The 22,318-nt window shown below is 37.9% G+C and overlaps 1 protein-coding gene and 1 long non-coding RNA gene across 4 annotated transcripts in view; one reads left to right on the top strand and one right to left on the bottom strand.

The window, feature by feature from the left end:
* PLPPR5 (phospholipid phosphatase related 5) overlaps positions 1 to 22,318 on the bottom strand; it is a 153,112-nt gene that overhangs the window by 107,713 nt on the left and 23,081 nt on the right. The gene's annotated exons all lie outside the window — the stretch shown is intronic.
* Positions 1,002 to 19,873, top strand: LOC113961483. The gene is made up of 3 exons (XR_003532317.1): positions 1,002 to 1,037; positions 18,044 to 18,185; positions 19,790 to 19,873. It is a non-coding gene; the product is annotated as an uncharacterized LOC113961483 (long non-coding RNA).

The raw sequence follows: 22,318 nt of genomic DNA, 5'->3' as shown, positions 1-22,318 counted from the left end.
CAAGATGCATCTTATTTGTAGGAGAGTCTTCTGCTAAAAGAACTAGTTCTCTCCACAATCTGTACAATCAGATAAGCAGCTTCTTTCTAGTATTATTGACATGAGAAACCACACCAAAACCTTATCTCACAAATTCAGTCAACCCTGTATACACCTACATCCCTGCTTAATTAAGCATTCTTCTACATATCATAGCCACTTCTGCATTTCACTCCTAATTTCTTAATTGACAATGTACATGTTACATATGTAACCCCTGTGTAGTTTCCTTAACATTTTAGTTGGTGCTATGTATCATGCAATATTTTGTGATGAGCTTATCAGTAGCTGTCCTTACTGACTGAGGGGTGCTTGCAGCTTCCTAGTAGCCTTTGCCAAGGGTTTGCAAAGCCATCCCCTCAGACTGAACCCACTGCATTGTTTCACATGTTTTCAGTCACAAGAGGCAGTGTCTGTGGGAGTGACAGATGGCTGCTAACAAAGCTGGCCTATCCTATTTCCTCCCTCACCATACCAGATATGTGGTGCCCATTGCTGACTTTTCTTCTCTAAAGGTTTGTGGAAGAATATTCCAAGGCTCATCAAACCCTAAACAACCATTCAATATTTACTCTTTGCAAAAATCCAACAGATTCTGTTTTACGGTAACTAGAAAAAAGAAAAAAGGTTACTTTCACTAAATGAGTTGTTCTTTAGGAGTTGTTCACGCAGCTCTGAGGAAAAGGGCTCAAACATCAGTTCTAGTGGAAAGTTATGAGTCATCAAATAAGCAAATTCAGCTCTCCCATTTCTATGTGATATGGTAAACAAGAAAAGAACTGCAGAAGCAATTCAGTGCTTGCTTTGGTCACAGAATCTGAAGCGACTGTTGCCATGGGTACATAGAATCAAGTTTTAAAGGGAATTTAAGGACGTGAAGGAGCAGAAACGACAACACATCATGGAAGATTCAAGAACTGTAGATGCCTGAAGAAAATGATGATCTGAAACACAGAGACACAGAAAAGAAAAGAAGCCACTCACGCGATGAAGACAAGGTAAGAGCAAAGACAGCTAACTGAAACACCACGGTGGAGGAACAAAGAGCAGAAACTGGCAGACACACCAAGGGGGAAAGAAGAGCAGCTAGCTCTGTAAGAAGAGGAAGGGGCAATGAAAATAAGCAGGATCATGAGGCCACTGAATTGCATTATACAGAAGATCATGACAGAGAGGAGAAAATGACACAAATAACGGTTAAAGAAACAGCAGATGGAGGACAAGGGAAGAAGCACATTTACAACATGAAAAACAGGCATGTATGGATGATTGAAGATTTTCATTAAAGAGCCTATGAGCAAGTCATCAGAGCTGATCTGGAGGAACACAAAGGGGGTGTGGCAGGAGCAAGAATACTTGTCCTGAGCTACAAAAAGTGACCATGTGAGAACAGGAGCATTCACTAATCCTACTTCATGCTTATAAATATCACTGCAAAGTTTCATCAAGAACAGGATCAAAGAGCTGCCAGCTGAGAAAGACTGCCTTCTCTGGCCTTGAATGGAATTCTTCTAGCCTCAAGAGAAGGAACTTGTTTGAAATACAGGATTAAATAAGCTGCAAGATGACTCAATGATTAATCTTAGAAGGAAGGTTTTAGGTTGCTTGGCTACTCGATAGAGGACTTCTTTTGGAAGAGAGACATTTTAAGGAAGGGACTGTAAGTAGGAACAAAATATTAAATAGTACCATCAGGTGAGTCAGTGACATGGCTGCAGAAATCTGGCTTTTAAAATAAAGTAGTTAAAAAAAACCCAACAGTAAGCAACACCTGAAATGTACATGCATAAAGGCAAATAACCTCTAGAAGCAAAGCATGTTGAAATAGTGGTTGTGATGGGGATAGCTGTTCTTCAATGAAAGCTTAGCTCCAGTGTAGCTTTGAGCTTGAGAAGCACAGTCTGGCCTTTCTTTGCCTTGCTATTACAGTGTTAAGAAATGCATCACTAAGAAAAGAAATGTATTGTTTCAGAAAGGTTTTTTTTAATTTTTATATTCTTGTGGAAGCTAAAGTGGTGAAAGGATTTAGATGCATTCACTGAGATCAGTTTTTAAACATGATTATCCAGATGAACTTTCAGATTAAAAATCACTAAATTCAGAGGAAGGAACATTAGGACATACACTCTATTTCTTCTACATTTTCCTTAAACATCCTTTGATGGTCACAGTCAGAGACAGGGGACAGGCTAGATGGCCCTCTGTTCTAACTCTGCATGCCTGTGCTTTCAGCCTGAGAACAGTAAAGTTCTCATGCTCTCAAAAATAGATTTCTTTTGTCTACCACTACTCTCAAATAATCAAAGACAGATCAAAAGAAAGCTATGCTACTATAATATCTTAATGTTATTAAGAAATCTTTCTTCTTCTTGAAAAATTGTGTTTTTCCTTCACAGTCAACAGACTTTCAAGCATTTAGGTCAAATATGTTTCAACTGGTTGAGACCTGTTGGAAAGCATCTTGCAAATGTCTTACGCACTGTGTGAGTTTCTCTGTGATAATGAATGTTGCAGTGCCATGTGACTGTTGAAGTTTGTAAAGAAGTTGTGTAATTCGCAATATTCATTAAAGTTTCAAATATACTCCAAAAGTATTAACTGCTGCCCAGGGAAAGATGGTCACTGCTGAAAGTGGCTTGTAATTTAAAATCAGTAACAATGAATAAGGGAAAAACAGAGGTGTAAGATCAGATTATCATATTGGCCACACTTACAAGGAAAAATATTTAGTCAAATTATTTTTTAAAGTATTTAGGTAGCTAACAAAGATTACTGGGACAATGGCATTACTTGAAAATGTGCAATGACCTATATTCATCTGAATGACCCACCAAAAGCTTTAGCATATTCTGGAAGAACAACTGGGCGGGCAAAGAGGGATGCAACCTAAAATGACTTCTACGCAATTTAGCACACACTGTATTGAAAAGTGACCTTTTAAAAAGTTTTTGACTATGGATATAGCCATGATCCATCTTTTTTCGCCTATGGATATAGTCATGATAAGCTGTAGTTTAGCTACAGCTATGATTTATATTTCTACTAGGCTTCTGGCTAACTTCCTTGAACAAAATGTACAAATGCTAAACATCATACAGTAAAAAAGGGTGCAAATTCATCCCGCTGTCTCAGAAACTCACAAATTGTATCTATGTTTTTGTTTTAACTAATATTAACACAGCATCTGTTCCTGAGGTCCAGATGCTATTGCAATAAAAACAGTACAAGAGATAGATGGAAACACAGATTAACATCTTGCTGCATCTTTAAAAAGAATGTATTATGATTAGGCTTTTATCAAGGTAGGCAGCAGTAGTAATAATAGAACAGGCAGTGACTACCTAACACTGAAATCTGACACTGACATTTGAAGGAGAACTTGAATTGTGATATTTGAAACATTCTGGAAGAGAACTTAATGGTTCTTGATAAAGATTTGGGGGTTTTTTTGCTCTTCTTAGAAATAAAAGACTAATTATCCTTCCTTTTTCTGTTGAAATGAATTGAACTTTTGGCCTTAATGTGCTGAAAGACAGATCTCAAGATCCTGCTTTTTTCTGAACAGGTTTCAGGATATCATTTTGGATACTTTTGTGCATAATTTCAAATACTTGGTGATACAATTTCTTGAGATATAATTTGTACCTTTTAAAAAATGGCCTTTGAAGCTGTTAACACTGGTGTCCATCCAGACTTACTAGTTAGTGAAGTGCTAGCTTCAGGTGTCCTGAAAACCTGCTTGTTATTTATATACATATTATATATATATATATAATTTTAAAATGCATTTCCAAGATACAGTTGTTCAAAATGAGATGTTAAGTGACAATTGATCTCCTGGCACTTCAAATAGGTACATCAGAAAAATTTTGCAGAGCATGCTGCAGGTAGGAATGGGCATAACGGATTAAAAAGGACAGGGAATAAGTACTGCTGACACCACAGGTCCACCAGGTTTGACATGTCTTTGGGTGATCTCACACCAGCTGGTCTCTCACTAATTCCTCACCAGTCAATCTTCACCAAGATGTGTCATGTCTCTCCATTTCAGTTTGTATAATTACTTTCTTCAAATTATCCAAAGGTACACAAATATGTACTTGATGATTTCCAAGAACAGTAAGTTTTTCTAATCATTTCTAATGTACACAAAAGAAAGCTCAGAGTAGACAGGTAGTAGAAAGGTAGTAGAAAGCTGAAGGTTATAATTCCTATAGGAAGACCTATTTGTGCTTGGGTTTTATGAATGGTACACCACCAGTGACACATACTAGGAAATATCTCTATTAGGAAAAAAGATTGCATTGTCACTACCAGAAAATAAAATACCTTGTCAAGGTTGTTTCCTTCCCAACATGCTAGACCGTGGTATTGTAGAAGTATCTTAGGGGAGGGGCTGGGCAGGAGGAAGTAGAAAACAAATTCGGTAAAATTTTACAGTAGGCGTTACTACGAGGAACAGCACTTGTTTTAGAACCCTGTGTGGCTATGTGCCTGTTTTGATTGATTTAGAAAAAAATGTTTCAAGGAAGCAGCTTAAGCTCTTCCTCTTTAAACTATCTTATTGGGTCCCATTCTGGGTGTCTAGCTTGGAGTGAGGGACTATGTTAGTCAGTAGTCCATTATAGCTGTGTAGGGTTATAGCAATATAAATCAGGGACATCAGCAGAAATGCTTTGGTCACTGGTGATTTTAATGGATTAGCTGTTTCCTTTTCTATTTCTGGAGAAAAAGGTTTTGTGCAAGGGGATTTTTGGTGGCTGGAAAATGAAATATGCTTTTATTATTTTTTTCCTGTTAAATATTACTGAACATCTATTTAATATTTTACATTTTTATAAAAACAATGTTCTGAACCAAATCCTACTACTCTGGAGGTTTAGCCAACTGCCTTCAGTGGTACATTTTGTGTAAAGGAAGCAAGTATTGTGTAGATCAACATTTGCAATATTTCTTTTGATATTAGCAATAGCAATTTAGAAACATTAGAACCACTATATAGGAAAAGACCAAAGACCCATCTAGCTTTATATCTTTTCTGAACAACCACACTGTTTTAGAAAACATCAAACTCTAATAATGAACTGTTTGGTAGAAGGATAAACTTCTTCCCATTCTGAGTAGCTGATCATTTTATGCCCCTATGCTTAAACATTTTTTGTGCTACAGTCCATGCAAATGTATGTAAAGTTCAATATGATAAAGCATCATAGATAGAATTGAACAGCACTATTACAGAAAATATCTTCTGTCAAAATTCACAAATCATTTGTGAGTTTGGAATTGTATATTAGAAGAAAGACCTACTTGAAAAAATATACAATATAGACATTTTTTTAAAATCCCATATATTGCCTTCCACTACATTTTATTCCCCACTCACTAAGCCCTTGACATCAGCAAAAACATTACTGTTTGCATCCTGCAAGCTTTGCACAGACTCTTCCTGTTGACGAACGCCTCTAGAAATCAGACTCCATTTTTCCAGGGAAGTTGTATCCCATTTTGCTACAGCTGTGTGATGCTTTGGCTCCTTATTTACATACCAATCCTTCACTCACTGCATATAAAAAGCATTTTGTAAGCTGTACAAATGCACATGTACCAGATTCCAAAAAAGGTGAAGTCTGGTTTGTGTCCTACACTCTAAAGATTTCTGAAGACACAGCAAGGTTGCATATCAACCTATGCTCAGCAGAGCAATCTTTAACTACAATTAGTCTTCCTAAATACTAATCAGCATTTCATCTGAGTTTTTATAATATATTCCATTCCCCAATGCATTAAAAAAATATTTCATTCCATATTTCAATCTCTGGTTCATTTCTTCCAGAGGATAGATAATTTCAGATAATTAAAAATATTAAAAAGTATTACCACCCTTCTTAGCAACACCAGTTACTCGTTATGTCTGTTAAATCAACATTAATAACCAGGTACAAAGTAGCGGGGATCTTTAGGAAGTTTCCATATGCATTAGGCATTTATGTAAACAAACTACCTTACATGCTTTTAATGAAATTAAATGCTTCTGTTGAAGAAAAATATAGTGCTAAAAGTATTTTAAAAAGGTAATGAAATGAAGAGGCAGGGCACAGCACAGTGCTGGACTGGGGAGAGCCAGGGCGGTCGGCAGCACGTGTTTGCCCGCAGAGAGGCTTGGAGCACGGCGAGAAGCTGCTCTCCGTGGCTGTGCACCCACACACAGCTGCTACCAGGTGTAAGAGGAATAACAGAATAAACATGGAAAGCTCTAATAGCATGTGACTGCTTCTACATTACATGGACTCACTGAGAAACTAAAAAAAAAAAGTCCAAATGTTTGGGGTTTTTCTTGACAGAGCAAGTTTGATCCATAGTCACTTCTGAATGCACTGTGTCGATGCAGTGGAAAATCCCAATAGGAATTGCCGGTGCCAGCTGAAACAGGATTATGCACACATGATTGACATAGCTAAGTAAGGAGCAATGCAAACCACTGCTGATTGATTTCTATAAATCGATTACATTCAAAAGACAAGAGCTTTCTATCTCCCATAGCAGAACTCCTGTTTGGTTATCCAGACCCCAGGACTAGAAGTGGATGTGGCCCTTGGTGTCACTCGTGTGTCTCAGCCACTGCCACCACCGCCCATGCTCGTCCCCCGCAGCCCCAGCCTGGGTCCATCGTGGCAGCCCTGTCGGGCCCCCGTTCCTCGTTCCTCACCCTCCTGCCCTGCCCAAACTGCAGGCAGGGTCAATCCCCACTGCCTCCAGCCCACTCGCACTGCACAGGGATCCCCCAGACCAACAGAGGACAAGCTGGAAAAAAATACTAATGGCATATTCTTGCACCATGAAAAGAAATTAAGGGAAAGGAGCAGAGCCTGAAAGGACCAAGGCCCGCCGCCGGCCCGACGGGGCCCGATGTGCTCCGCGCTCGGCAGAGGGCTCCAGACCCGCGCTCCAGCCGCTCCCGCCCGCCTGTGCCCGGTGGTGCCGCGGGCAGCCCACACACCGGGGAAACCGCACCGTCTGTCCAATCACGGGGAATATAAGCCTGTCTGGAAATCAGGGTTAAGGTATTTGTTGATTTGAAAGAATAAATAAGCTTCATGCTTTCTGTTCATACCATTTTATGGAGATCATCGTTATTCCTAGCAGAAAAAATAAATAATCTGTGGTGCTCCTGCACTGAGGAGCTGCAGAGACTGAAATAAAATGGCTCATGTGCTTTCTGCTTCTGTGCAACATCCACCACACAGAAAAAAGCAGACAGCAGAGCAGGAAGCATGCTTGGGTTCATGTGCTCGTGCTCTCTGCATTAGTGACATACCACAACTAGTTCTGCTTGAGTGAACAGAGTGAAATACTTGTTCTCTCTCTTATTAAAGATGCTCTTAAAAAACATGCCTCGATGTCTGTCTCTGCTCCCATCTTCTCCTTTACTGAGTGCCTTCGAGGCTATAGAAAACCAATGAAGGAGCCAAATGCAGACAAAACAACCTTAGTAGAGAAGAGCAGTACTACCTTTCCGGTTGTTGTTAATACCAACACAAAAATATTTCAGCTACTTAATTGAGCCTAACATGAAATACAGAAGCAATCTGACTGGCCTAATTTTGAGTGTGTGCTGGGATTACTCCCTTCACTGCAGTACAGCTGCTCCTGAAGTGTGCCACTGCAAGTAGATCATCTCTATTCTAAATTAAACCCTCTTCACAAGCATATTCAGTCTACACCCCACTCTTTATATAGTGCTCTGCAATATATGGGTCTAGAGGGTAATACAAACAATTATTACTTCTTTTTTATTACAGTCATCATTAAATTTTTTTTTAAAAGCAAGGTTTCTTTGTGCTTAGTACTCTATATTTATTCAGTTAGTGGTACATCCATTGATTATTTTGGGGTCCTTAATTGTACTGTAGATAACTGTACAATAGAGGACAAATGTACACCCTCTCCCTCACTTCCGCTCATACACTTTTTCATACTCAAGTCTCCAACAAGCAGGCTAATTGAAATTGCATGAATATGAATATGAATAGATACACATGAAACAGGGCAAAGTCACAAAGGGGTGTGCAGTACACACATACAGGGGCAACCTTCACATACATACAGTATGCACAGCTGAGTTACAGCAGTTATACATGCAGACATCACTTTATCTGAACTGAAAGCTGTCTGTAGCTGTAACCTAAAGAAGACCCCAAGGACTCTGATGATGTGTTGATCCCCCATGAGAAAATGGTATTGAATGTAATGTGTAAGAACACATTTTGTACTGTTTTGTAGTATTTACTATAGGACAGCAATGATATTGCTACTGAATATCATATATTTTTGCTTTTCTTTAAGATCTTTATGTCATTTCTCAATGAGATTGTCCATTTGAAAAATAGACATTTTTGGCTTTATCCAAAGTTAGAGAATTTTGCATATGGGATATCTTGTATTCTTAATAATATTTTTGTTCTTCAGTATTAATTGTAAAAGACAACCCTCCATCCCTCAACACAAATTCTAGCAAGTCTGAAATCACACTCAGAAACCCTCAATTTATGACAAGTACCCTGGAGATGAAGGTTTTCTCTGGCAGGATGTTGTCCAAAATACAGAGATTTTATTCCTTATGTTGTTCAGTGACACATGGAAAATTTATTTGTTCAGTAGGTAAAAACATTTCAAGGTAAAGAGAATTACCTTTATGTCCCCTGTAAAATGACAAACCACTGTTGTAAAGTACTGTTGGCGCTGTGAAGCAGCACTTGTAGGCAGAAGATGCCCTGATGTCACAACTGTAACTGCAGGCAAACAATACAGAACAGGCTAGAAATAGCAGGCTTTCTCGTGACAGCCATCCACATAATGTGGATGCAATGCCTGGCATTGTTATCATCCTTTCTCTTTTGGACTGCAAATAGAAGCGAATTGTATATTTAATTTCCTGCTGAATTTGAAAGATCAGAACGAGGTAAATGCAGCACTGGAGTTGAAGTGAAGGGAAGGGAATGTTGCAATTTTTGCATATTTCTAACCTAGTATAAACAGAGATTCTTTTCCCTGAAAATTCCATTTATTTCAAAAAAATCTATTTAAATTAAAGCAGGAGGATTTGAAACACACTATTCTTAAAATGCGTGTCCCTATTCTTCTCTGACTGTTTTTTGTTAAGCAAATAGAGAGATATGGAGCAGGCCATGAAAAGAGTATGTAGACATATATATACATATATGCAGATGCACGCACAAATGAGACTGAGTGTATATAGACATAAGAGCTTTTCACAAGGTAGTAGAGTCAGGACTTAAGACTATCACATGTTAAAGTATCTTAGTACTGTAAAAAAGAAGAGTATGTAATCTCTGTAAAAATAACTATTTTAATTACACCACCAGCAATTTGAAATAGAAAATTAGCATTTTTGAGTTCATTTTAGAGCTAAAGATAAGAGGTGCTAAAAACACACAGTGCCATATCATGCAGATTTTCCTCTTTGATTAGCTTTGTTTCTGTGGTAATGGGAGTCAAACTTTTCTTCCCCTTTTTAAAGAATAGAAAACTATCAGGTCCAAGTTAGTAATTTTCAAGGGGTCCAATGTCCTACTACTGAGAAAGAAATGCAACAGCTTATTAGATATTTCAGAGAAAATGTAGCTCTGCACTGAAACCCTGCATCATACAATGCAGTTGGTACCTGGGAGTTTAAAGTGCAGTAAAATAACTAGCTCTTTCCAAGAAAGAAACAAGTTTAACCCCCACAGATTTATCACATCTTTTATCCCTGTGAAGTCCATGGGGAACAAAAGTCTATATTTTGAAGAAAGGAAGAAGAACATGTCTGTATTAAGCTGAATGTACCAGTTACCATGGGGGGGGGGTAAAGTCTACCAGCTGAGCCATGAAATGAGTCCTGGCTGGTGTGCTTTCGCAGAAAGACCTTTACACAAACACAAACTGCTGTAACAAGGAGGACTCTACTGTATGAAATATGAGGTTGTGATTTCACATTTCCTATGAAGTTTCATATATGTGTGTTTCCACCACAAACATAATTTGACATGACAGTAATTGAAGATACATTCTAAAGACTGCAACTCTCAGTGGGTCTTAGTTTAATGCTACGTATGTGAGATGAATTCTTTTCAAATTAATCCTGACACTCTAAGAGACAGATTTTCCCTGGCACAGGCTGGGGGATAAAATATATACCAAGGCCTTGGTTTGTCCAAATGTAGTTATTTAACTGAAGTACCTCAGCTAAGATCTTCCAACTACACGCAAAATCAACAGAACTCAAGGAGTATATTTTGGTCCTCCTAAAACCTGAACTGACTTCTGTAGACGCCTCTGTCTCACAAAACACACCCACTCTTTCCACTGACTGTACGGAAAACTTGGGCACTGAGTACCTAAACTTGGGCAGAATTAATCTATGCCCAGATATCTCTGACCTCCACGTGACATGGAAGAATACAGCACTATGGGAGAGTATTGCTGTACAAAGAATAGTAGAACAAACATATCACAGTCCCTATGAGGCATCTAAGAACTATGCAGTTTATACATTACCCAGCTCACTGGGGAGGTAACAAAACTACCCCTCTATTCTTTCATGAAGGATGTTTAATACAGCTCTACCATGAGTCCTTTCTTCCTTAGACAGTTATTTTCATTAAACACAGGTCACTGTACTGCTGGGATGACAGCAAAAAAAACCCAAAAAACAAACACTTGACCATCAAACACTCTATAATGACAATTTTTCTTTCCAGCATTAATACGCTTTACATAAATGACAAAATGCAGCTATTCTCCAGGCCACTTCATTATTTTCACCACAGCACCTGTACCTAAGAACCTATACCCCTGAGAACTTTGCATTACAGGTGCCAAGATAGCCTTGCCTTTTCAAGCAGGAGGGGGAAAACCCTGACAGAAGATGAAGACAACTGTATATATTTCAAAGTACACATCTGATGCTGCATCTTCAGACCAAATGTCCCAGTTTGCCCAGATCACATGTTTGGGGCAAGCACACAGGACATTCAGAGAAATATGACTTCACAGGGTCCTTGGTCTATTTCAAATTTTAAAACTAATATGAGACAACTTGACCTAAAATATACAGTAAATAAATGTCTAAAACACACATTGTAAGGGAATGAATATTTGTTCCTACAAAGTGTTCCAAATCTATTTCTGTATTACAACTTTACTATGTCAGTTCCTCCACTCAGTGCAGTTCTACAAATTTGCTGAATTGATAACCCTTTCTTTCTGCAATATATAGTGCAATATATAGACACAAAAACAAAGCACTAAACTATGTTCCCAAATCCTACTGAAAATGAAAGAAGCTACTCTGAAACACCAGGAAGCAATATTTGGTTCTAGTGGTTTTTGCACACAAGGTGGTTATGTTTTGAGTAGTTCCTACCAGGAAGATATTTTGAAAGATTCATTAGATACATTGACTTCAGTCATATGCTATTTTCACTGGCTTAAAATAAAAATGAAGGCAGAATCAGGCTATTTCCTGGTTCAGAATGCAGCTGTTCTCCCCCTGACAGCGTAACTAATTCATTTAATAATATTCAAAGCATTCTAAACCAACATACTCTAGCAATTTCCAGTTGTCCATTATTTTTTTTAGTTTTCCCTCATAATCAGACTTGATTGAGAGAAAATGAGAGGAAAAAATACATACATTATGCATGTGTAGTGCATACCGTCTGATCTATGATGACATTTCCCTACATTCACACAGAATCGTTTTCTCCTGGCTATGCCTCTCATGAGTTTTTCTTTCTGTTTCTGCTTACAAAGATATGTTTTATAGTAATGATCCGACATTATATGGTACTGAAATGATGTAAGCCATATCAGTGGGGCAGGAAATTTTGACATCACGATAGCAAAGTTTGATGGTTTGAAAGCTGAATCTAAATTTCAGAAAGAACATATAAAAGACATCTTAAAAAAAATCTCAGGCAATTCTTGACAAAACTGCCCCATGTGTACAACAAATAAACATGAGCTTTATGGATGTATGATTTAATTTTTTCTCCTGTTTGCCCTTTTTTTTCAGGCTAAGAAAGGGACCACAGATCCATTTCAGTAAGCTGTTTACTTAGAGAGACAAAGAAATGCAAGTCCTCATGAAATACTTTACATTACAGTTTGACTGAAGTCATTAACTTCACTTTTGGGACCAGATTTTTCCCTCTTAAGTTTAGTACAATAAAAATCTAAAAAGTGATTATGTTAAAATAATTGGGTTTTACATGGTGGATCACATATATTGAAATATTGGGTAATGTCTGCTGACCATAGTCACAAAACTATTTCCTTTACTTTTCAGCTCTTAAGAAAACATGAAGGAACCAAACCCCCCTTTTTGTTTATTTGCTCTTGATTAGCATGATCATTAACTAAGCACCATATTTTGAAGGGATTGCGGCTGTTTTAATAAATAGCATTAGTGTCCCCAGGCCCTAAATAGAGCATAATTGCCTAGAAATTTGGGGGGCAGAGTCACTGACTAAAGATGTAGAGGTTTCTTAGTCATCCCAGTGAAATCTCTACCATCTCAATAAAGGCAACTTAATGCAACTGGTCAAGGGAGCAAGGCCAGAACACACAGGTACATAAGCTTCATTTTTGCCCTCCCAAAGTCATTTAGCCATGGAAGTTGTAACCCATTGAGCAGGACCAGTTGGGAGACAAGACAAGCCAGACTTCCATGGAGCACAGCTGAGCAGTAACCAACACTCTGGGGACACTGGTACAGAACAAGTTGCTTGGGCCCAATTCTCATCAACAACTCTCTTACAAACCAGCAGAAGGCAAACAGCACAGCACAGGGGGCGGTTCAATAGAACTTGAAGGCATTGATGTTACCAGCTATAAGTGAGTAACTAATGCCATCTGTGGCAATTTAATTGTAGGTGAGGATTCATTGGAGGAAAGAGCTCAGCATGATTCTCCCATCAAAGGCTAAGCACTCAAGACTGTAAGTGAGGGCAAATGACTGCTGCTGGTTTTAAACAGGTTTTTACAGGGAAACTATTGAGGAAAATAATGTTTTCCTGTTATATTGGTTAGTATAAAATCCATTCCAGATGAAAATACCACTTAAAGTAGCGTTTCACTCCCAGGAGGTTGAGTAGGTTGAGGAGGTGGAAAAGGGCAGGGGCGAGGAACAGCTGTGAATACTTCCTTTTAATTTTCACGTTTAATGAAAAATTAATGCATGTCCCATTACATCAGGTATAATCTGCACTTCTCTGCTCTGTATCCTATTGCAAATCTTCTTTCTTGAGGTAGATTAGCTAGCAGCAAATAACTCAGAAAAATGTTCTCCCTTTATTTTATGAAGTAACTTATTCACTATAGATCTTGTGGTAGCAGGGGTGACATTTAAATCTATGCAACTTGCATCTACAGAGCCACATGGGGATTGTCCTCCCTCCTATCACTAGAGTGCACACAACTCCCAAAGTAAAAATCCACAGAGGAATATTACACTTAACTTGGCAAACTTCTCTTCAAATACATGTCCTCCTTTTTTGCCCTTCTGCACATGCCAGAGGTATGTTTTCATCACTTCTATAAATTACAAGTGACTATAATTTTTTTATACCACCTCGTAAGAACCAGCTTCCATTTCTCCCATATTCAATAGTTTTCCAAAATACAAAAGCTGAACTTACTCAGAACTGATATGCAAGACATTTAACCATAACACTAATAACACTACTGGTTAGCCAGATTTTCATAATGGGAACAAATTGGAAAAATGGGTAATGAATATAAAAAAAACCTCAGCACTGCTTTGCCAACCCTCATTTCTTGTCTTTCCCATTTTACTACTTAAAAGACTCATTGGAGACTCAGAAAATATTGAGGAAAACGTACTTGAGAGTAGTAAAAGATGATAAATTATTACATATATATAATAATCTTATGTGTTACATTTAAAGAGAAAATATGTGACTATAATTCAAAAAACAGTACTAATAATAACTCATATTTCTTGCTTTGTGAAATTTCTACATGAAAAATCATCCCATTGTGTCATTAAAAATGTGCCGTTGTATTAAAAAGGAATACTAGCCATGGAAAATACCTATTGGAAGGCACAACCTCGGGTTCACTGTCTCCTAGAGGAACTTCAGACATTATGTGTAAGTTTTTCTGGAGACACAGAAGTAGCTAACAATTGTTGTGTTGCCATTCAGTAACAGTGAGAGATTAGAAGAGATTAGATGGAGTAGAGGATGAACCTTTTGTTATCAACCTGATTCTAAAAATTCTAGGGACATTGGAGGATTCCCATGGCTCCTCTGGGAAGTGGACTCGGTCTGTAATGAAAATGTATGGAGAGGCAAAGATCATAAGTATTCATTGTAGGTCTCCAACACCTTTAGAAGTTCCTGAAAAGTTCTTACTCCCATCCATGTTGTTAGAAATTGTACCCAACAGTACCTTTAGCGTGGCAGTAACAACAACAGACTTCCTTCTAATGATCTCACAGTACTGAATTTAATTATGGTTTACATAACACTCATACCATTGCCTAAGACTGCAAAGGATGTTGTCTCCATTTTACAAAAGTGTAAACTTCAGCACAGAGAGCTTATGAGAGACAAAAAAAAAAGATGGAAAAAATTTAATGAGAGAAACAACAAATTTTTATGCTCTGTGCCAATGCCAACCTTCTGCTTTTTGGAAGGTGATCCTATTTTTATGGGTTTCAGGAATATCACTCTTGGAAAGAGTCACATAAATGAGTGGGAAACTGAACCACTGGAGAAACAAATGAATTACACACAAAGAATTCTCAAATGTACAAATTAAGCAAACTGAAAAACAGACAAACTTTCTCTAATCCTCTGTGTATAGATGCTACTTCCTCAAACAGATGATGAAAATATTCCAGGCAAGACATAAAATTACTTAGTTGAGAATGCCCATGAAAACAAATCTTTGTTTGGAACAAAGAGAGGTAAAGGTTGATCCTTTGTACCTGTCAATGTCTCTCACCATATCTTTGATACACCAGGTATCCATTACATAGCTTCTAAATGAAAGATTAGGTCAACAGACTGGAAAAGTGTCCTCGGTGTCAGTTCACAGTACAGAGAGCATCACACAGAAGCACATTTTAAATGCATTTTCCCAAACATTTGAAAACAATTAAATTGCATGGTATGAATTGGATGTAGAAAAAAACCCCAACATATCTGCATATCTGAGAAATCTAGCTAGGCAAGGGATTAGGGAAGCAGGACACTGGTGATCTGTTTGTAATTCCATCTCCATGTAGAAACTGTATGTTCTTTCTGCCAAACTTTGCAATAAGAGATACTGCTTTCCACACTTAGTTCCTTATCTTCTTCAGCTGGAATGGTGTTTGAGCTGCCTGCACTGCAACATCCTACTGACTCCAGCAACTTGAGATTGTTATCCTGGATTCTATTAGCTGGAGGTATCAACAGATACCTCCCCACAGACAGCAGTGGAGTTACTAGGATGAGAAAAAGAGTGTCTTTCTGGCCACATCTGCAGCCACCTGCCTGAAAAGCTCAGTGCTAAAATCCTGAAGGGGAAAGAGATAGAAGGACACTACAGGACGAGGCAGGACAGGACAGGATAGCATGGCACAGGACAGATGGGACGGCCAGGCATACCTTGGACAGCTCCTCAGCATCACTTCAGCCGGCGAGCACAGGACGGTGCCACAGGAGCAGCGACGACCTCGGTACAGGTGATATTTAGAGGGGTATGGTAAGCACAGGGCACAGACACAAGTAAAGAGAAGGGTGTCACATTGCTCTTCCCTTCAGGGCTCAGTCACCTGGTGTCTGCTTTCTGTCTCAAATAACTATTGCCCTAAGCAAAGCCAGTTGGCTGGCAATACGCAGGAGACAGCATGACAGGGAAAAGCAAAGAATTGGAGCACTGTGGAAAAATGTGCAGGGAGGCTGGAAACAGACATGTTGAAGGTAAACCAAAGAGGGTGAAAAGATTAAAATGGAAGATAGGAAGAGCTGGATGACAGAAAAGGATAAGGGAGGATGAGGAGGAGGCAAGAAAAGTAAGAAACTATGTAGGAAGGAGTGAACAAGACATTAAGATAGAAGAAAAGAAAGAAAAGGTGTGTAGAAAATGGAGTGATAGAACTGGGATGGTGAAATGGCAAGGAAAATGGGGTAAATATGCAAAAGAGACATGAACAAGAGATGCACAAGCATCTGGAGAGCACAAAATAAAATGAGAACATACAAAAATGTGTAGCAAGAACACACAGAAATGTGGAACCTATATTATGGGTAGTGATACCTGCTTCTGGAACATCACATCAAATCTCCAAACACTACATCTATACCCCAAGACAAATCAATATTTACTGTTTCATCCACCAATCCATTAACAGATGAATGGATACACTTTAACTCCTGGAAAAGTGTTAATACTTTCCATCCTCTTAACAGTGATCATAATCTTGACATCACAGTGATATAAAATGTAGCATTTTAACCTCTTTAATTAGGATGATAGGGGAATTCATTGCTTTAAACTTTGCTTTTGCACCATAAATAAACTGGCTGATGATAGCTAGGAGTCATAAACAATTTTCATCTGGTATCCAAGATGGTGATATGGTTCATCTGCATATTCATCAAGTGGCATGCAAGTAAATAAGAAAGTTTTGCTGATTACTTGCCCTACTTCTTCTACTATAGTGAAATTCATAACGTTAGGATCTTCTAACAGCAAGTCAGATTATCAGAACTTAATTCCAATGAGAATGAAAGGAAATATTCCCACACTCTTATTTAATTATTAATTAAGTATAAAATTTTACATTAAAATGGTAAACTCTTCTGTTGCCAAAGCAGTGTATTAGATACAGAAAAAACAGTTGAAATAAATTATTGCCATTAGAGAGACAGATGAGCCCATTCAAAGAACAGTAAAATTAAGTATTAAGCAGTTACAAAAATAATACTGCCTTCATCTATTTTCCTTGGTTTTAGACATGTAATTTGTCACTGGTCACAGTTTCCTATTTATCATGAGAATTTGTATCCAGAAAGCATTCTACCAGAGCAGGAAGGCAAATAATAGTAATGAAAAACACATGAAAATTACATTCTATCAAATAAGTATTTATATTGATGTTCTGTTATCAAAGCCATTTAAACTCCAAACAAATAAGTCCTTCAATCGATGTAAATAAACTCCTGGGAAAGATTAATAAAACTACACTATTTTATATTTGAATTAATTTGGAATTAATAAATTTTGCTTAAGTTTTGCTTCTTTGAAAATCCAACAGTTTGCTTTCTAATTTGAGTTGGATTAAAGATATAAATAAATATATTCCAGTGCAATTCAGGTGTAATGCTGAAAACTGTGCAGGGTGACATCCCTTTATCCACAGCATGAAGAGAGATTTTAAATAATTTCTGGTCTCTAATTATGCTGCATATCAATTTGAAATCCTAGTACCTAAAATGCTGTGGGTCTTTTATAGTAATATTTCAAAAGAGGAATGCCTTGCTTTTCACGGATTTACAAGTGTTTGGATGAAGTTAGTGTTTTAGCTCAACACAGTTTTTACCAAAGCAGATCATTAAGGGCTCCCTTAACCTACAGTGAGTGATCTGTTGCCTCAGGCAATGCACAGCTCCTTGCTCCACAGTGAACTGACAGCTGTTTGTCCATGAATGCCATTTACTCCCATTGTGTTCAAAAGGAGCTTCTCACTTTTTGTAGCTCTCATAGGTCTCACCACCTAACTCATAAATCTATTCCTCAGGTTGGAACTGCCTGGGAATGGCAGCTGAATTTTGTTGAATTTGGACTACACAGCATCTCCCCTCTACACATCTGCAAAGTCAACAATACAGACTAAGTCACCTCTAGTTATGAGCAAAACCCAAGTGCCTCATTTCTTACACTGATTGCACAGAAGCCAAAAAGATGTCAGATCTCCCTTTGTCTCTAGGCTGACGGATACACTGCAGACATCTAAAGCCAGCAGGAGAATTCTCCACCAGCCAGTTTACAAGGCAGAGGCCTGCAGAAGATATGGTTACTAGGTGTTCTGAATGCTTCCAGAGTGCGTTGCTGCAGGCAACAAAAGTGAGGTACACTTGAGCTGCTTTGGTTTATTTTAGGTAACACTTTGAGCTGTAATTTCCCAAGATTTTATATGTAGCCGTGTTCTTTCTAGAATGTGTCAAAGTCAGGAGCAACCACCCAGGGAAGGCCAGGTGCTAAATGGAAGAACATGAAGCTAAAAGCACTTATTAAGTCATCAGATATGTTTAATTCTCTGTTTTTCAACATTTCTTTTCATGCTACCACTTGTGCTTACTGGAGCAGCTACACAAAACAAGAACTTACTGCCACGCTATGCTGTGAGCTGCAGGCATAACACAGTTTCCACTTCTGCTTGCACTATTGCAAAATCACCTTATATCTTCCACATATTCTGAAAACATAACAAGCTGTAGCAGGATAGTTATCTGGGGACTGAATCTGGGACCATCAGCAATAACTACCTACTCCCAAATGCTATCTGAAAAATCTGCAGATTTTTGTAGGCATGTACCAAAAGACAGACTGAATTTAGATGCAAAATTGACAATTTGAAAATTATATATATTAAAATGCATATGGTTCCGAGCAAGTGTAGAAATATCTATTTACCTAAATGAATTATTTATTAGTAATTGATTTAAAAAAAAAAGACAAGTTATTCCTGTCTCAAGGATGAGTACAATCACAGAAAATTACACCCATTTAACTCTCAAGCACTCCTTGTACAGGCACATCTGTGAGCAGAATATGGCCTACATCACTCAAGTCACAAAAAAAGCATCTCCATTTTTTCTGCAAGTTATGCATAATAGTTACAAACCTTAAAACTCAGTGAAAAGCCATAATGGCTTGAATGTATTTAAGTTATTCCAGTCTCGGGGGATGAAGAATTGCACCAAGAGAATCACCACCCTACATGATGGACATCTTCTCATTATTATAGTTGCCATTACACCTCTGTTCAGGCTTTGCACTCTGAACTTCAGCAACATACTTCTGTCAGACTAAAGTCCAGAAGTTTCTACAAAAAATGAACTTGTCACAAGAAACAAACTATTTGGTATAGAAAAAAGGATGACATTTAACTGGCTGCATAGGCCTTTATTCATTGGTAATGTACAGAAACTGGAGTGCATCCAGTTAACTGTGTGTACAACTACAGTCCATGAGACCACACCTACTGTGCATGGGCAGCATTACTGATCTTCATGTGTGTGGTAAATTCACGTTCCCAGGAAGCACTGCAGCTACTGAATGTGTGCAGACAGATGGTGGATTCCATCACATGACAAGAGAAGGATTGTAATTTGCAACTTTTCATGTCATTGGAAGTACTATAGCTTTAACTATTTGGAAAGCTAAATATCCATTTCTGCCACTGTCATTTTATACTATGTGCTGGTAAATATCCAGAGCATCCCAGTAAGTCAAAGAAGCATGCCTATTTGGCACACCTCTGCTATGCAGGAACTATTGCTAGAGGTAAGTTTTTAACATCCAGTGCTAAATCCTCAGTTATTTTCAGTACATTTACATCTTTCTGCAAATTCAGAAATTCAGAAATTCTGTTCCCCTTCAATGGTGAACACCTGTTGACTGTTTGCATCTACATTCCCAATGTTAACAAACTTTTCTACATTTATTTCAGCAATGGTTGATTTCAGAAGCTTTCTAAGCATGATCACAAAGGGGCTGAAAGCCACCTGACAGCTCTTCAGTCACATGTTAAAGAATCAAGGTATAAAATTATTGTGTACCCTCTTATATTTTTGCCAGTCTTTATTTTATAAAGAACACTGTCTCTGTGAATATTCAACTAGTTTTTATAATCCAGGTATTTCTACTCAATTTATTCATAGATCAGGTTTTTTCTACTTTTAGTCTAATAAGATGATAGACTGATTCTTGTACTGTGCTATTTCTGCACACCATTTATTGATAATGAGTTTTTCTGCTACCTGATTATGTTGATTTTTTCAAAGAAAATGTTATACAAATAATAAAATAGGTATTTCATGGGTTTTCCCTTTCTGTTAGTTCAGTCATAGAGTTCTCTGGTGCTATACAGTATAAATAGTTAATCCTGATATATATTGAGTGCTATTGTGGAATTGCATTTTTAGCTGAGGTGACTTCATTCAATTGTCACATTGGCTTGAGACCTCATAAATACAACCCCCCCATATTTATCTACATATATACATATAAGATGTGGTTTTATGCCTTGGTTTTAATAACTGACAGTGAAAATTAATATTTAATGATGGGGGACAGAAGTTTTCTTCAGTTGTGAGGCCACCTAATTTTTGTCCGTGACAATGAACAGCACTATGATTATAGAATTCCAAAATAATTGATGTGCTCATATGACAGTTAATATTGGATTTTAATATTGTAAAAATAAAATATTTTTGTCACTTTGTGAATTTGGATCATCTAAGAACACTCTGAATATACACATTTTAGTATTTTAGGTATTTTTTCTGTCTATGAATAAGTCACTATCTTGTGTTTTTAAAATTAACTTGCTAAATTTCCTTCTCAAAGTCACACATGCAGTTTGCCTTTTTTCTCACAGAATTTGAAACATGCATTTTTCATTAAAATTCTGTATTTTGAGAAGGAGGTTATTTTAAGTTAGAAAACCATGACATCTGAGTCTTGGATATGCTAAAACTATGTTCAGAAGCAAATATGTGCAGTGGTTACAAAGGAATGGATTAATAAATATCAACAGGCTATTGAAGTCCTAAAAATGTCAGACAAGTATACCAGCCTTTTTCTCACATGCTATTTCATACAGACTGCAGGGCAAACAGGATTTCTGCTGGGACTTCAGCACTCCATTTAGACAAATGGGCTTTACTGTTAATTGCATGACTGCAGTTTCTCATTCAACCTCTGCCTGAGCTCATGCACCAAATGGCTGATATTTAATTAGCTGGTGATAACTTGCCTAGATTCAAGCAAAATATCTCTGACAGGCCATCGCATAATAATTCAGATTTGTGCTTCATTAATATCTGCACAAAGTTGCTTTAAAGAGCCATTGATATTCCAGAAACAGTCTGAGATTTTCACATTCTTTCATTTTCATGCCTTCATGCCTGTAACTAAGATCTTAAATACAGATGTATGCCACTAACCAAGAATCTACCATTATCAGCATCGAAATAAAAGCAGACTGGGCATAATGAATATAGTGGCTCACCGGGCATATAGGGAACACAGACTCTTTTTCCTGCATTCCACACCAGCCAGTCGCCAGGCAGCTTCACTAAAAGGCCACATAACCACTCAGTCTGTTGATAAATCTGACTTAAGGGGAAGCAGCTCATAGAAACCACAGTCCAGCATTACACTTCTGAAGCCACATAGCTGGCAAGCCAAAACTCGCTTAAGGTGAGAAAGCACAGGCATGTATACCTGCAAAATACTACGAAGATGTGTTCATAAACAGTATTTAAAACCACAGATTCAGAAGAATGATCCTGGTATGACTCATGCAAAACATGCAAAATTCAATACCCAAACCAAACACGACAGTGGAAAAGGCAGCAGGAAAGCCAGGGATCATTCAATGTCATCTGCTACTTTAAAGCTGTGACCTATATCTGGCAGGCAAAGACAAGACATTAGAAGACAGAGCTTTACAGCAACAGGAGATTATTAGGCATAGTGGAGAAACAATTGCTTGTTGCAATTACAACTTCAAAGCAGAATTTAACTCTCCCATCTGCACCATGGATCTCTTTCGTATGTTTGAGCTTGTTCCACTATGAATCTCCCAATGCTGTCACATGCCATCTATCCAAGAGTACTATGTGCTGCTCACATGGGATCTACAGATGGGTCAAAGAGGAAAATTTTGCCCCAACATGAAAAAGTAGGGGAAAAAAAATCTTGCACTTGAAGGAAGCTAATGCAAATGTTAATAATGAAAGGGATGCCCTCGATATCATTCAGCTATCCAGTTTTGCTATATCCTACAATGTTTCCCTTTCATAACATTTACAAGGTTCATACATAAGGTACCTTGTTAGGATGCTAGAAAAGATGTTGCCGTGTTGTCTGACATGGGCCTTGTCCTGGGAGCCAGAATTTTCTTTTCTCCAAATAAATATACTAAAGTAGTTGCACCAAAGATTAGAAAGCCTGCTCATGAAATTCTTGTAAA

Source organism: Neopelma chrysocephalum, unplaced genomic scaffold, assembly GCF_003984885.1.
Source record: "Neopelma chrysocephalum unplaced genomic scaffold, ASM398488v2 Primary Assembly neopelma1_97222, whole genome shotgun sequence".
Classification (NCBI taxonomy): domain Eukaryota; kingdom Metazoa; phylum Chordata; class Aves; order Passeriformes; family Pipridae; genus Neopelma; species Neopelma chrysocephalum.
Note: the sequence above shows the minus strand (reverse complement) of the source record. Positions and strands in the feature narration are given on the sequence as shown.